Raw genomic sequence first — 12,207 nt, 5'->3', positions numbered from 1 at the left:
ATTTTAAAAGAACAATAAATCACTGCATGTTAAGCATTTTTATTCTAAAGAACCAGATTTTCCCCAAAAGGTTTACCGAGAAAGGTGACACTGTTCTACACAGTTGCAAATTCTCAAATGCACAGTTTGGTAGAAGGCAGCTGGCTCCTCGAGTCTGCTCTGCCTTCAGCTGCTGGATGTCTGGATGTCGTGTCTTGTGCCCACTGGAAAACTCCACCGGATGTCCATGAGGGAAAAAGAAAAGCAACCTTGAGCATTGCGAAGAATGTTCTCTGCATCGTGTCTCTTTTTTTTTCTTTCTTTCTTTTTTTTGGTACCAGGGATCAAACTCAGAACCTTGCATTTGTGAGGCAGGTGGCGAAACCACTGAGCTAAATCCCCGGCTCTCGGCATCGTGTCTCGGTCTTCCTGGTACAGCAGTTTGGGAGTCGTAGCAGGACACCTCATTTTTCAGATGAGAAAACGGAGACTCAGAGCAGTTAAGTTGTCCACACAAGAACACACCCAGGGCCAGAGAGGTGGAAATGAGGGTCTAGGTCTAAGAGGAGGGGAAGAGGGAGGGTGGCATGTCCCATTTTAATCCATCATGAAGAAAACAAGGCTTGAATTTAGTGCAGCTAAATGCAAGCCAGGCGGCTCATGGCTGCCTCCAGGACCAAGCCACTCAGGAAGGAGGAGCCAACACTGATCCAGCACCCCCGCAGGCCCGTTCTTCATCTGCACATCTCATTTCATCTTTAGTTACCTTATTTCATCCCCTGAGAAGGGCATGTTGCACACCTGTCTGCGAAGGGGTATTTAGAAGCTGCCTGTGCGATCCTCCTCCCCCAGCCTCCAGAGTGCTAGGATTACAGGTGTGTGCCACGCCAGGCTCTAGAACATTCTTTCACAGTCGGATCTGATTGCAGCTGTCCCTGCAGCAGAGACACAGGTTTCCCGTGGGCTGCAGCTCCTCACCCCACCTCGGTCCTTGAAATGTTTCCTTGGAGGCCCATGGAACGTCTCAAGTTCCCACAGTCAGGGCCGGAACCCAGGTTGGGGACAGAGCACTTCTGCAGAGCCTCCTGCTTCTGCTGCATCAGGTCCTCTGGATGCAGGCCGCAGGTCCCGGCCTCCTGCTCAGTCCCCTTCCGAAATCCTCACTCCCTGGGCAGGACCCGACCCCGAGGGACCTATTCATGGCCTCAGCTCCCAGGCCACCCTCTGTCCAGCTGGATGCATCGAGAAGCCAACCTCAGCTGCCCTGGGCTCACACCCTAGCCCTGGCACTTAGTGTCTGGGCCAGCTACTCACCTTCCTCCACCTCCGGCTGCTTGTCAGGAAAGTGGGGCTGATGAATCACAGGACCCGTCTGAGACTTGCTGGGAAGGCAGGGAGCAGAGCCCAGCTCGGAGAGACGCACTGTGCCATTGCCCTGTTTCGTCAGGACAGAGGCACGGCCAGGACCTTCCAGGATGCAGGGCCCTGACTCCCTTTTGGCCAGCAGTTGTCCTGCCGGGACGTGTGGTCCATGTGGCCGCCTCCTCAGACTGGATTTCAAATCTGCAAATACTAGTCACTAACTTAAAAATGTTTGGATGTTATGAGCACCCAGTGAAAATCTTTGTAACCCTTCCCTGGCTTCTCTGGGTCTTTGGTTTTCACACAGGCCCTTGGCTGAGACCTTCCTGGCAGTGTCTGGGCTCCAGATGCCTCGGCTTCCCTGCCCCGCTCCAAGAGTGGCCGGGGAGGCTGAACAACCGCTGTCACTGCTGCTGCTGGCTGTGAAGTCCCTCCTGGCACTTTCCCTTTATCCCTCAGCCTGCCAGCCTCTCCCTCGTCCCCAGCTGTCCCAAGCCTGCCGCCCAGCGCCCATCGTGGCAAGGGACAGTGTGGGGCTGGGGGAGCGGGCGGGCGGAGGGGCCGGGTGCCAGCGTCTCCCCACCCTCCAGCCACGCCCCTGACAGGTGCTGGCTCTGACAGGGGCAGAGCAGGGGGGCGGGCCAGTCACTTTCCCTGCAGGGGCCTGCTCAGAGTTCAAGGGTCCCAGGAAATCATCCTCGCTTCCTTTAATCCCGCTGCTGCAGCCGAGGCTGGAGTTTGGAGTTTGACCTGCTGGAGGCCCTCCCAGAGGCAGGACCAGGGCCCAGGACACCCCTGCCCTCGACGTGCCCTGCTGTAGAGGAGAGGAGCAGGGTCTCCCTTCTTGGAGCTTCTCAGCCTCTCCCCTCTGAAAGCCCTCGACAGACCTCAGGGGCTTGTGCCTGCATCTGGAAGAAGGTAAGCTCCGTCTGCTGTTCTGGGCTCGGGCCTGGGTCTGTCCGAAGGGCAGGCTGGTCATGCTGCAGGTGCGGGCAGTGTGCCCGGGGCAGGCTCCGTGGCTGGGTTTGGGCAGGCGGCAGGGCCAGGTGTGGGTCTCAGCTCTTGTCCTGAACCAAGTTCAAAGACAGTGAGCAACCATGTGTCCTCAAGTCCCTTACCCGCCGAATGAGAATGTGGACCTCAGCCCGGCCCAGCCCACAGGGGCGGTGTGGCAGGACCCTAGGCGATAGGAAGGCAATGTTATCTAAATAAATCATAGAAAACTGGCTGAGCTGCTGCTAACACCGGGCGAACGCAGTTTTGCGGTGTCACCTGGCAGCCTCCCGCAGGCCTCCTGTAACAGGCACAGTCATCCTGAGCACCTGAACTCGCAGCCAGTGAGTGGTAAAGTTGGGGCTTGTGGCCGCAGGCAGTTTTCAGCTGTGCTCCCTGAATAACCTGGAGGAGCGGCAGGCAGAGGACTCCTTCCTGCAAAGGGAATCCTGGAGACAGGACTTTGAAAAACGCTGTCCCTCGGCGGAGTGCCACAGTGTACAAGGCTACGCCTGCATCCGTGACTACGCCGTGCTGCGTTTACAGTGTCTGTCCGGGGGAGGGGGAAAAGTCTACCGACCAAAGCCTGCGATGAGGTTGCTGTGAGGGGAAATACCAGGACGGAGAGAAGGCGGTGTCTGGTGGAGGAGGAGTTCATCAAGCTGAGTGTAGGGAATGCATCCCCGGCAGAGGCCACCGAATGGGAGGATCCCACAGCTTTAAGGGCTAGAGGGGAAGACACAGAAGTCCAGGTCAGGGCACTCGGCGGGCACGGAGACGTTTGGCAGGAGGACAGGGATGGATCTGATTTGTGCTCCAGGTGTCTCGGGCTTCCATGAGGGGTGGGCCCCAAGTGGGAAGCTGCCAGGCCCTGTTCCCAGCTGGGCAGAGGTGACGGCTGGACGAGGGTGACAGGATGGGTTCCAGGGACCACTTGGAAGGGGCGGGCAGACCGGGAGTTGAGACAAAGGACCCATAAAGGCTTCCAGTGTGTTTGTCCTTAGGGTATTTCCAGGGCTCGGACACCGTGCCGGCAGGCTACTGGTGGAAAGGAGGGAAGAGCGGCGGGTGACCGGACTGGAGGACGATTCCGGGCTCTTGGGACGCGCACTCAGGGGGAGGCTGTGGGGCGGTGCAGTGTGCAGTGGAGACCCGTGCGTGCTGAGGGGATCTGAACCTCCACGCCTTAACCCTGCGACGTCTGCCGGCCTCTGCCAGGGAGGCGACGCTGGTGTTTGGTGGCAGGTCCTGGCTCAGAGGCCTTGGGATTTCTGTTCTCTCCAGGAACAGGGAGAGGAGGCCTCCTGGGAGGGCTCCTCAGGTCCCCGCATCCCCAGGGCACCGTCACCCTCTGAAAAGCTGCCGCAGCCCGCCGCGGCTTGAGTTTCTTTCTGAATTACTGGATCTGTGGCCTCCTAACAGGCCCGGCCGGCCTGAGCCAGCCCAAGGCCCTGGACTGTCTGGCTCCACCCGAGGACCTGTCCTTCCTTTTTGGTCCCACTTGCTGTGCACAATGATCCCTGTCCTCACAGCGAGCTGGTGCATGCGCACGGCACATTGCAGCCCTCTGCATCCCTTCTCCACTCCTTTCCCATTTGCAAATGATCTCACTCCCTGTCTCCTATCATCTGTCTTTTATTTTGCGCTGTAATTGATTGCTACTTCGGGTTTCTCACATAAGAGAAGTCATGTGCTGCGTCAGCTTGCAGGGCTGATTTTTTCACTTAACATTTGGGTCTCTAGGTGCATCCATTTCCCTACAAATAAACTCAAATTTATCCTTCTTTACAGCAGAGTAGTATTCCATTGTGTGTAAACACACATTTTCTTTATCACTTCATCCGTCGATGAACATATAGGGCACTTCTGAGATTTAGCTATTTTGATTTGTGCTGCTATAAACATGGGAATGTGTGGATCACTGATAGGGTGTCATTAACTCTGTGGGGAAGATACTTACGGGAGGAATAGCTGGGTCAAGTGGAATTTCTATTTTCAGTTTTTTGAGGACTCTTCATAGCAGTTTCTAGTGGCTGTCCTAAAGGACATTCCTACCAACAGTGTGGAAGCGTTCCTTTTCCCCCAGCATCTGATTATCATCCCCATTGTATAGACAGGGAAACTGAACCTCCAAGAGGTTCTTCTGTGAGACCACCGAGTATGAAAGAAGTACGGCTGGGATTTTCCAGGCCTGGTGATGCGCGCCGGCCATCCTAGCACTTGGGAGGCTGAGGCAGGAGGATCACCAGGAGTTCGAGGCCGGCCAGGACTTCATAGAGTTCAAGTCCGGCTTGAACTACATAGTAAGACCCTGTCTCAAAAAAGAAGAAGGAAAAGGAGGAGGAGGAGGAGGCAGCAGCAGCAGCCTGTCCAGTTCCTGCCACCCATGCTCACCAGCTTACCCCCAGCATCCCAGCAAAATCCAGCACCTTTGTGTCTATGTTTCTGACACACATGGCTGGCATCGTGCTGTAAGTGCTGCCCCACTGGTTTCATTCCCTTCTCGTTCACACTGAAACCTCTCAGAGGCTCGAGTCACAGACGCTAGCAGCACCTGGCCAGGGTCCCACCCCTCCACCCCTGCCCGTGGCCCTTGCCCCATGAACCTGTTTTCCTGATTTTCCCCTTGCACTCTGCTGCGGAAAGCTCTCACATCTCCCATGTCAGTTGCGACAGGCCAAGGGACAGGGGAACACTCTCCTTGCTTGACTGAGGTCCCTTTTGTGCCTTGGCCGATGAGCAACCTCACCCCTCCCCACCCGGCCTGAGAGGCCAGCGCCGTGGGCGGGGACCAGCAGGACACTGGGACCACAGTGGGCTGCGGGCAGACGGGGGTCGCGGCCGGGGCAAAGGTGCGAGCGGGCTGGGTACGCAGTGCAGCGAAGGGCTGGGGTGAAAAGTGGGGGCCAGCGCTGTCTTCTCGCTGCTGTGTCCTCCGTGCAGAGCAGAGAGCTTGGGTCCCGGCTGGCCCCTGATCAAGGTTTCAGTGAGCTTCCAGGGCCTGGCACAGAGCTGGGGCCTCATAGATATTCGCGGAAAAGAAACAGACGGAAGGTGGGAGGAGAGGCAAGAGGAAGAAGGGAAGGAAGGCAGAACAGCTGGTATGGAAAAAACCGTGAGGTCCTGGGTTCAAATCCGACCTCTGGCATTTCTATGACCTGCTTGCGGCAAGCCAGGGCCTAAACCCGCCACTTGGGCCGTACCAAGTGTGCCTCACAGGGCAGGGGAAGCTACAGCAAGAGGACACATCAGCTCCAGCGGCACGCCTGGCACCTGGGACAGACCGCTCCCTGAGCCCTAGCGCCCCGGGTGTCCACTGAGGAAGGGCCGCGGGCAGGGACTTGGTCTGGGAGCCTGTGCTGGGCGCAGGTCTCCGGCCCGTGGGTACAGCCGCCCTGCTCGGCTGCTGGGGGCCACTTCCCCGGGGCTCGGAAGCGCTCAGAAGCGGGGCCAGCCTGGCCCCAGCTGCGGCCCGCAGCTGATGAATCAATAACTTGTTTGTCTAGGCGGCCGCTCCCACCCCTCTCGGTGCCTGGCGGGCGAGGGTGGGCTGCGGTCTGGGCGTGGGGCGCGCAGGGCTGCTCACTGCCTTTCTCCGGCCTCCTTGTCCTCCCTGCAGGATTCTAGAACTTCTGCCCTCTCCTGCAGTTCACCGCTGCTCCTCGAAGCTGTTCCGGTGCTTCTAGCCCTCATCTTCCCCACACTCCGCTGCCTTGGAGCAGCAGCAGTGGGTCGCAGTGCTTGGAAACCTACGAGAGCATTTTCAGACTCGCAGAGCCTGGGAAGTACCTCTGGCATTCAGCAGGCAGAAGCCAGAGACTGAGACAAGCTGCAAGTGCAGAAAACACTAGCGCTGCACTTGTCAACTCCAGCACCTCTGCACTTGCTCTTCATGTTCACAAAAAGTGTCCCAAATATTGGTAGAAGGCTTTCTCTCCAATCAACAGCATGGCATATTTGGCAGCTGCTTGGTCTTCATGACGTTCAAAACCACAAAACAGTTTTGTGAGTTTGGGCCTTTGGTGCAGAGCTTCGTTTCCACTCTGATGCTCCCCTCTAAAGCGTTTGGTTGGCTTTGTGTTTGGAGACAGGGTCTCACTGGGTAGTCCAGGCTGGGCTTGAACTCAAGAGCCTCCTGCCTCAGTCTCCCGAGCAGCACTGAGATGACAGCCACGCGCCCCCACACCCCGCTCCCTGTAAAACACTCCTACAAGCAGTCTTCGTCTTTCTTCGTTTTTAAATTTTAAGTCGAGTTAGGGTCTCACTAAGTTGCCCAGGCTGGCCTCAAACTTGTGATCTTTCTGCTTCAGCCTCTCGTGGAACTGAGTTATAGGCACTAGGCACGTGCCCCTGCTCTTTAATTATCCCGAGCTTCCAGAATGGAGTGGCTTCTCATTCTTATTTTTCTTAAATCCAATCTTGTTCTGTACAGTAATTGAAAGCCTCACATTACCCTTTGGATATTCCAGTGGCATCATTGCTTTACCATGAATTAATTGATTTTTAAATTCTCTTTTATACTACAGTTACAGAGAAGCATTTATTCTTTCTTTCTTTCTTTCTTTCTTTGGTATGGGGGATGGAACTCAGGTCCTTGAGCTTGCCCAGCAAGCGGCGAAACCACTGAGCTAAATCCCCAGCCCATATTTTTAAATTGTATATGTAATAACACTAACTGTGACTTTCCCTTTAGTACCTAGTAAAAGGCAGTTACAAAACATTTACCACAAAAACCGAGCATGACATCCGGTGGGTGGAGAGCCCCATGCTTACAAAGCCCAGGAGTGCTAGACTCACCTGACGCCTTCAGGTCTGCCCCTCCCCATCTCCGTCCCTCTAGCCTCCCTTGGGCTCAGGAAGGATCTGGAGGCCCTTGCATGCAACGCGTTTATTCGCACCTCAGGGTCTGTGTGTTTTCTTCGGCCACACATCCATGTCAGATTATTCATCTTTCACATCCAGCTCATGTGCTGCTCCTGGAGTCCCCCACGTGAAATTCGGTGATCTGTCCCTCACCACACCTTGCACCAGACACAGATGCACAGCGAATGAGTAGAGCACAGTGGTAGGGCCACACTGTGCGTGAGCTCACAGTCACCTATGAAAGAGACTGTGACTACACACAGGGCTTAAGGTAGAGTTAAGGGATTGTCCAGATGCTTGGGAGTGATAAGGGCTTCAGCCAGCGGTGCAACTTCAGAGCTTGAATTCTTTTTTTAAATTTAAGTTTATTGGAACATTTTAGGTATACAATATAATGACATTCATCATTGGAAATTTGCACCATTACATAATCTCTCTTGGTTCTTACTTTTCCCCCTTCCCCTGCCCTCCCTTCAACCCCTCCACCCCTCCCTATTTACAAAGACTTTGTTTCCATTTTTTAATTTTCTCATATTAATTCTATTCCCTTCTTTCCTTTCCCTTACCCCTCCCACTACCCCTTCCCCTTTGCCCCTTTTCTTCCTATTTCACATTATCTATTATATGTTTTAATCCTTGTTTACACTTTCAGTTTCTCACACTAGAGAAACTATTCAGTATTTACACATGTGTGTCCTATTTATTTCACTTAAGAGTATTGCTTCAATGTGCATCCACTTAGCTATAAATATCTCTAATCTCTCATTTTTTATGGCTGAATAGTACTCCATTTTATAAAAAAACCACATTTTCTTTATGCAGTTTCCAGTTGATGGGCATTTGGGCTGTTTCCAAATTTTAGCTATTACAAACTGTGCTGCTATGAACATGGGTGCACATATATCGCTGTGGTATGATGCTTTTAATTCTTTGGGGAAGATACCAAGCAGGGGAATAGCGCAGTCAAATGGAACTTCCAGTCCTAGTTCTTTGAGGTATCTCCATACTGATTTCCACAGTGGTTGCACCGGTCTGCACTCCCATCAGCAGTGGAGCAGGGTTCTTCTTTCCCCACAGCCCCGCCAGCATTTGTTATTGGTTGATTTCATGATAGCAGCCATTCTTTCTGGAGTGAGGTGGAATCTCAGCATTGTTTTCATTTGCATCTCTCCAATGACCAGTGATGTTAAACATTTTTTTCATGTATTTATTTGCTATCTCTACTTCTTTGTCTGAGAAATGTCTGTTCACTTTAGATGCCCATTTTGCAATTGGGTTTTTAAATTTGGGAGGTCTGTTTTTTTAAAAATTCTTTGTATATTCGAGATAGTAGACCTTTATCTGAGGAACAGCAGCTGAAAATTTTTTCCCACATTGTGGGTTGTCTCTTCACACTGCTGGTGGTTTCTCTTGCTGTGCAGAAGCTTTTTAGTAAGAAGAGATCCCACTTGTTGATTGTGCTAGTTCATGGGCAACTGAGGTTTTGTTCATAAAATCTTTTCCTACACCAATGTCTTCAAGAGTTCTACCTAACCGCTTTTCCAGCTGGTTCAGCATTCCTGTTTTAATATTTAGATCTTTAATCCATTTAGATTTTAGTTTAGTGCATGGTGAGGGATATAGGTCTAGTTTTAATCTTTGGCAAGTTGAAACCCAATTTTTCCAGCACCATTTATTAAAGAGGCTATCTTGGGGCTGGGGATTTAACTCAGTGGTTCCGGTGCCTGCCTCCAAAGTGCAAGGTCCTGAGTTCGATCCCTGGTACCAACAAAAAAAAAAGAGAGAGGCTATCTTTCCTCCAATGAGGATGTTTGGCTCCTTTGTCGAAGATGAGGTGGCTGAGTGTGTCTGGAGTTGTTTCTGCACCTTCTAATCTGTTCCACTTGTCCTCAGGTCTGTTTCTTTGCCAGTACCATGGTAGTTTTTTTTTGTTTTAAATTATTTTATTGGTACATTTTAGGTGTACAATACCATGCTGTTTTTATCACAGTAGCTTTGTAGTATAGTTTCAAGTTGGGGGTTGTAATACCCCTTGCTGTGTCTCTGTTACCTAGAATTCTTTTTGCTATTGTGGGTCTCTTCCTGTTCCAAATGAATTTTTGGATTGTTTTCTCAAGGTCCGTGAAGTATGCTGTTGGGATTTCAATTGGGATTGCATTGAATCTATATAGCAGTTTTGGAAGTATGGCCATTTTCACTGTGTTGATCCTTCCTGCCCAGCAGGGGATGTCTTTCCATTTTCTGATATCATCTTCATTCTCTCTTTTCAGAGTGCTATAGTTTTCAGAGAAGAGGTCTTTGATTTCTTTTGTTAGGTTGATTCCTAGATATTTGTTTTTTGGATGCTATTGTGAAAGGAATTGTTTGCCCTATTTCTGTCTCAGTGAGTCTGTTGTTTGTGTAGAGGAAAGCTATTGATTTTTGTGTGTTGACCTTGTATCAAGCTTCTTTGCAGAATTTGGTTATTAAGTCTAGAGGACTTTTGGTGGAGTTCTTGGCGTCTTTATATAGAGTATCATGTCATCTGCAAATAATGACAATTTGACTTCTTCATTTCCTATCCTTATTCCCTTTATTTCTTTCTCTTGTCTAATTGCCATGGCTAATGTTTCCAAAACTATATTGAACAAGAGTGGTGATAGTGGACATCCTTGTCTTGTTCCTGATTTTAGTGTGAAGAATTTCAGTTTTTGACCATTTAGTATGATATTGGCTGTTGGTTTTTCATAGATGGCTTTTATTAGATTGAGGTAGAGGTTGTCTATTCCAATTTTTTGTAGAGTTTTATCATAAATGCTTGTTCGATTTTGTCAAATGCTTTTTCTGCATCTATTGAGATGATCGTATGATTTTTGTCCTTGGTTTTATTGATACAGTGAATTACACTGATTGATTTGCATATGTTGAAGCATCCCTGCATCCTTGGGATGAATCCCACTTGGTCAGGGTGTATGATCTTCCTGATGATCTTCTGGATTCTATTTGCCAGTATCTTATTAAGGATTTTTGCATCTATGTTCATTAGTGAGATTGGCCTATAGTTCTCTTTTTCAGTTGAATCTTTCTCTGCTTTGGGGATCAAGGTGATGCTTGCTTCCAGGAATGAATTTGGGAGTATTGCTTCCCTTTCAATTTCATTGGAGAGTTTAAACAGTAGTGGCAGTAGTTCCTCTCTAAATGTCTTGTAGAATTCAGCAGTGAAGCCACCAGGACACAGGCTTTTCTTATTTGAAAGTTTCTAATTACATTTTCAATTTCATTGATGGATATTGGGTTGTTTAGAATTTTTAGGTCTTCTTTGTGCAACTTTGGTAATTCACACCTATTTAGGAATCTGTCCCTTTCTTCTGTGTTTTCCATCTTATTGGCTTATAAGTTCTTGAAGTAGGTACTGATGATCCTCTGGATTTCTGCTGGGTCCATTGTAATTTCATCCTTTTCATTTCTAATTGCATGGATTTGGGCCATTTCTTTCCTTTTTCTGATAAGGTTGGCTAAAGGTTTGTCAATTTTGTTTATTCTTTCAAAGAACCAACTCTTGGGTTCATTGATTTTTTGTATCGTTCTCTTAGTCTCCATTGCATTGATTTATGCTCTGATCTTTATAATTTCCTCCCTTGTATGAGATTTAGGTATGTCCTGCTCTTCTTTTTCTAGAAGCTTGAGGTTCAGCATCAGGTTGTTTAATTGGGCTCGCTCTGTTTTCCTAATATGTGTATTCACTGCTATGACTTTCTCTCATAAGACTGCTTTCATTGTTCCCATAGATTCCGATATGTTGTATTGTCATTTTATTTACTTGAAGGAACTGTCTGATTTCTTCTTTAATTTCCTCTGTGACCCATTGGTTATTCAGAAGTGTGTTGTTCAATTTCCATGTGTTTATGAAATTCTTGTGGTTTCTTTTGCTATTGATCTCCAGTTTCATCTTACTATGGTTTGATAATATACAAGGGATAATTTCAGTTCCTTTGCACTTCCTTAAACATGTTCTATGCGTGAGTATGTGGTCTATTTGGGAGAACAACCTGTGTGCAGCTGAAAAGAATGTGTATTCTGATTTGTGGGGCAGAACACTGTAAACATCTGTTAAGTTGGTGTGTTCAAGAGTGATTGAGTTCTAGCATTTTGTTGCATATTTTTTTGCCTAGTTGATCTATCTGTTTGTGATAGTTGGCTATTGAGGTCCCCCACTACTATTGTATTAGTGCTTATTTGATTTTTCATGTCCGTTAGTATTTGTTTTATATAGTTGGGTGCACTAGTGTTTGGTGCATATATGTTTATGGTTGTCATCTCTTCCTCTTGGATTGTTCCCTTTACAAAGATGCAGTGTCCTTCTTTGTCTCTTAGTCAGTGTTGATTTGAAATCCACTTGATCTGCAAAGAGGATAGCTACTCATGTTTTTTTCAGGTTCCTGTGGCATGGAGTATTGTTTTCCACCCTTTGACTTTCAGTCTATGAGTTTCTTTTTGAATTAAGTGTGTTTCTTGTATGCAGTATATTGTTGGATCTTGCTTCTTGACCCATTCTGCCAGTCTATTTCTTTTGACTGGTGAATTGAGCCCATTAACATTGATGGTTATAACTGATACATATTGACTTATCATTGTCATGACTTTTTCTTTTTGTTGGATTCTCCCCCTTCGCATTTAATTTCTTGTCATGCCCAATTGGATTCATTCTCCTGGGCTTCCTGGGGTTGTGATCCTCATTGTGTTTTCCTAGGATATGTCTAAAATTTTTTGGAGTGCTGGTTTGGTATTCGTCAAGTTCCTAAGGTGCTCTTTGTCATGAAAGTATCTTATTTATCCATCAGTTTTGAAAGATAACTTTTCAGGGTACATCAATCTGGGTTGGAGGCTGTTTTCCTTTAGGGCTTGGAATACGTCACTCCAAGCTCTTCTTGTCTTGAGGGTTTGTGTTGAGATGTCTGCTGTGATTCTTCTGATGGGCTCTTCTTTGTCTGTGATTTGTTTCTTTTCTCTAACTGCTTGTAGAATTTTGTT

The 12,207-nt window shown here is 48.8% G+C and overlaps 1 protein-coding gene across 6 annotated transcripts in view; it reads left to right on the top strand.

Annotated features, from left to right (window-relative positions):
* Positions 1-2,067: 2,067 nt before the first annotated feature.
* The window catches only part of Slc5a11 (solute carrier family 5 member 11), a 53,102-nt gene continuing 42,962 nt past the window's right edge, over positions 2,068-12,207 (top strand). For 2 of the 6 annotated variants that reach the window (XM_013076338.3, XM_013076339.3), the window contains exon 1: positions 2,068-2,259. The gene's annotated coding sequence lies outside the window, so the exon portion shown is untranslated. Of the gene's footprint in view, positions 2,260-5,953; positions 6,340-12,207 lie in introns of all 6 variants that reach the window. The other 4 variants (XM_013076337.3, XM_004855970.3, XM_004855969.3 and 1 more) reach the window with 3 other exon arrangements.

Source organism: Heterocephalus glaber, unplaced genomic scaffold (genome assembly GCF_053883595.1).
Source record: "Heterocephalus glaber isolate CG9 unplaced genomic scaffold, H.glaber_assembly_v1.0 deba00000943, whole genome shotgun sequence".
Classification (NCBI taxonomy): domain Eukaryota; kingdom Metazoa; phylum Chordata; class Mammalia; order Rodentia; family Bathyergidae; genus Heterocephalus; species Heterocephalus glaber.
This window is presented reverse-complemented; position numbering and strand designations above follow the sequence as displayed.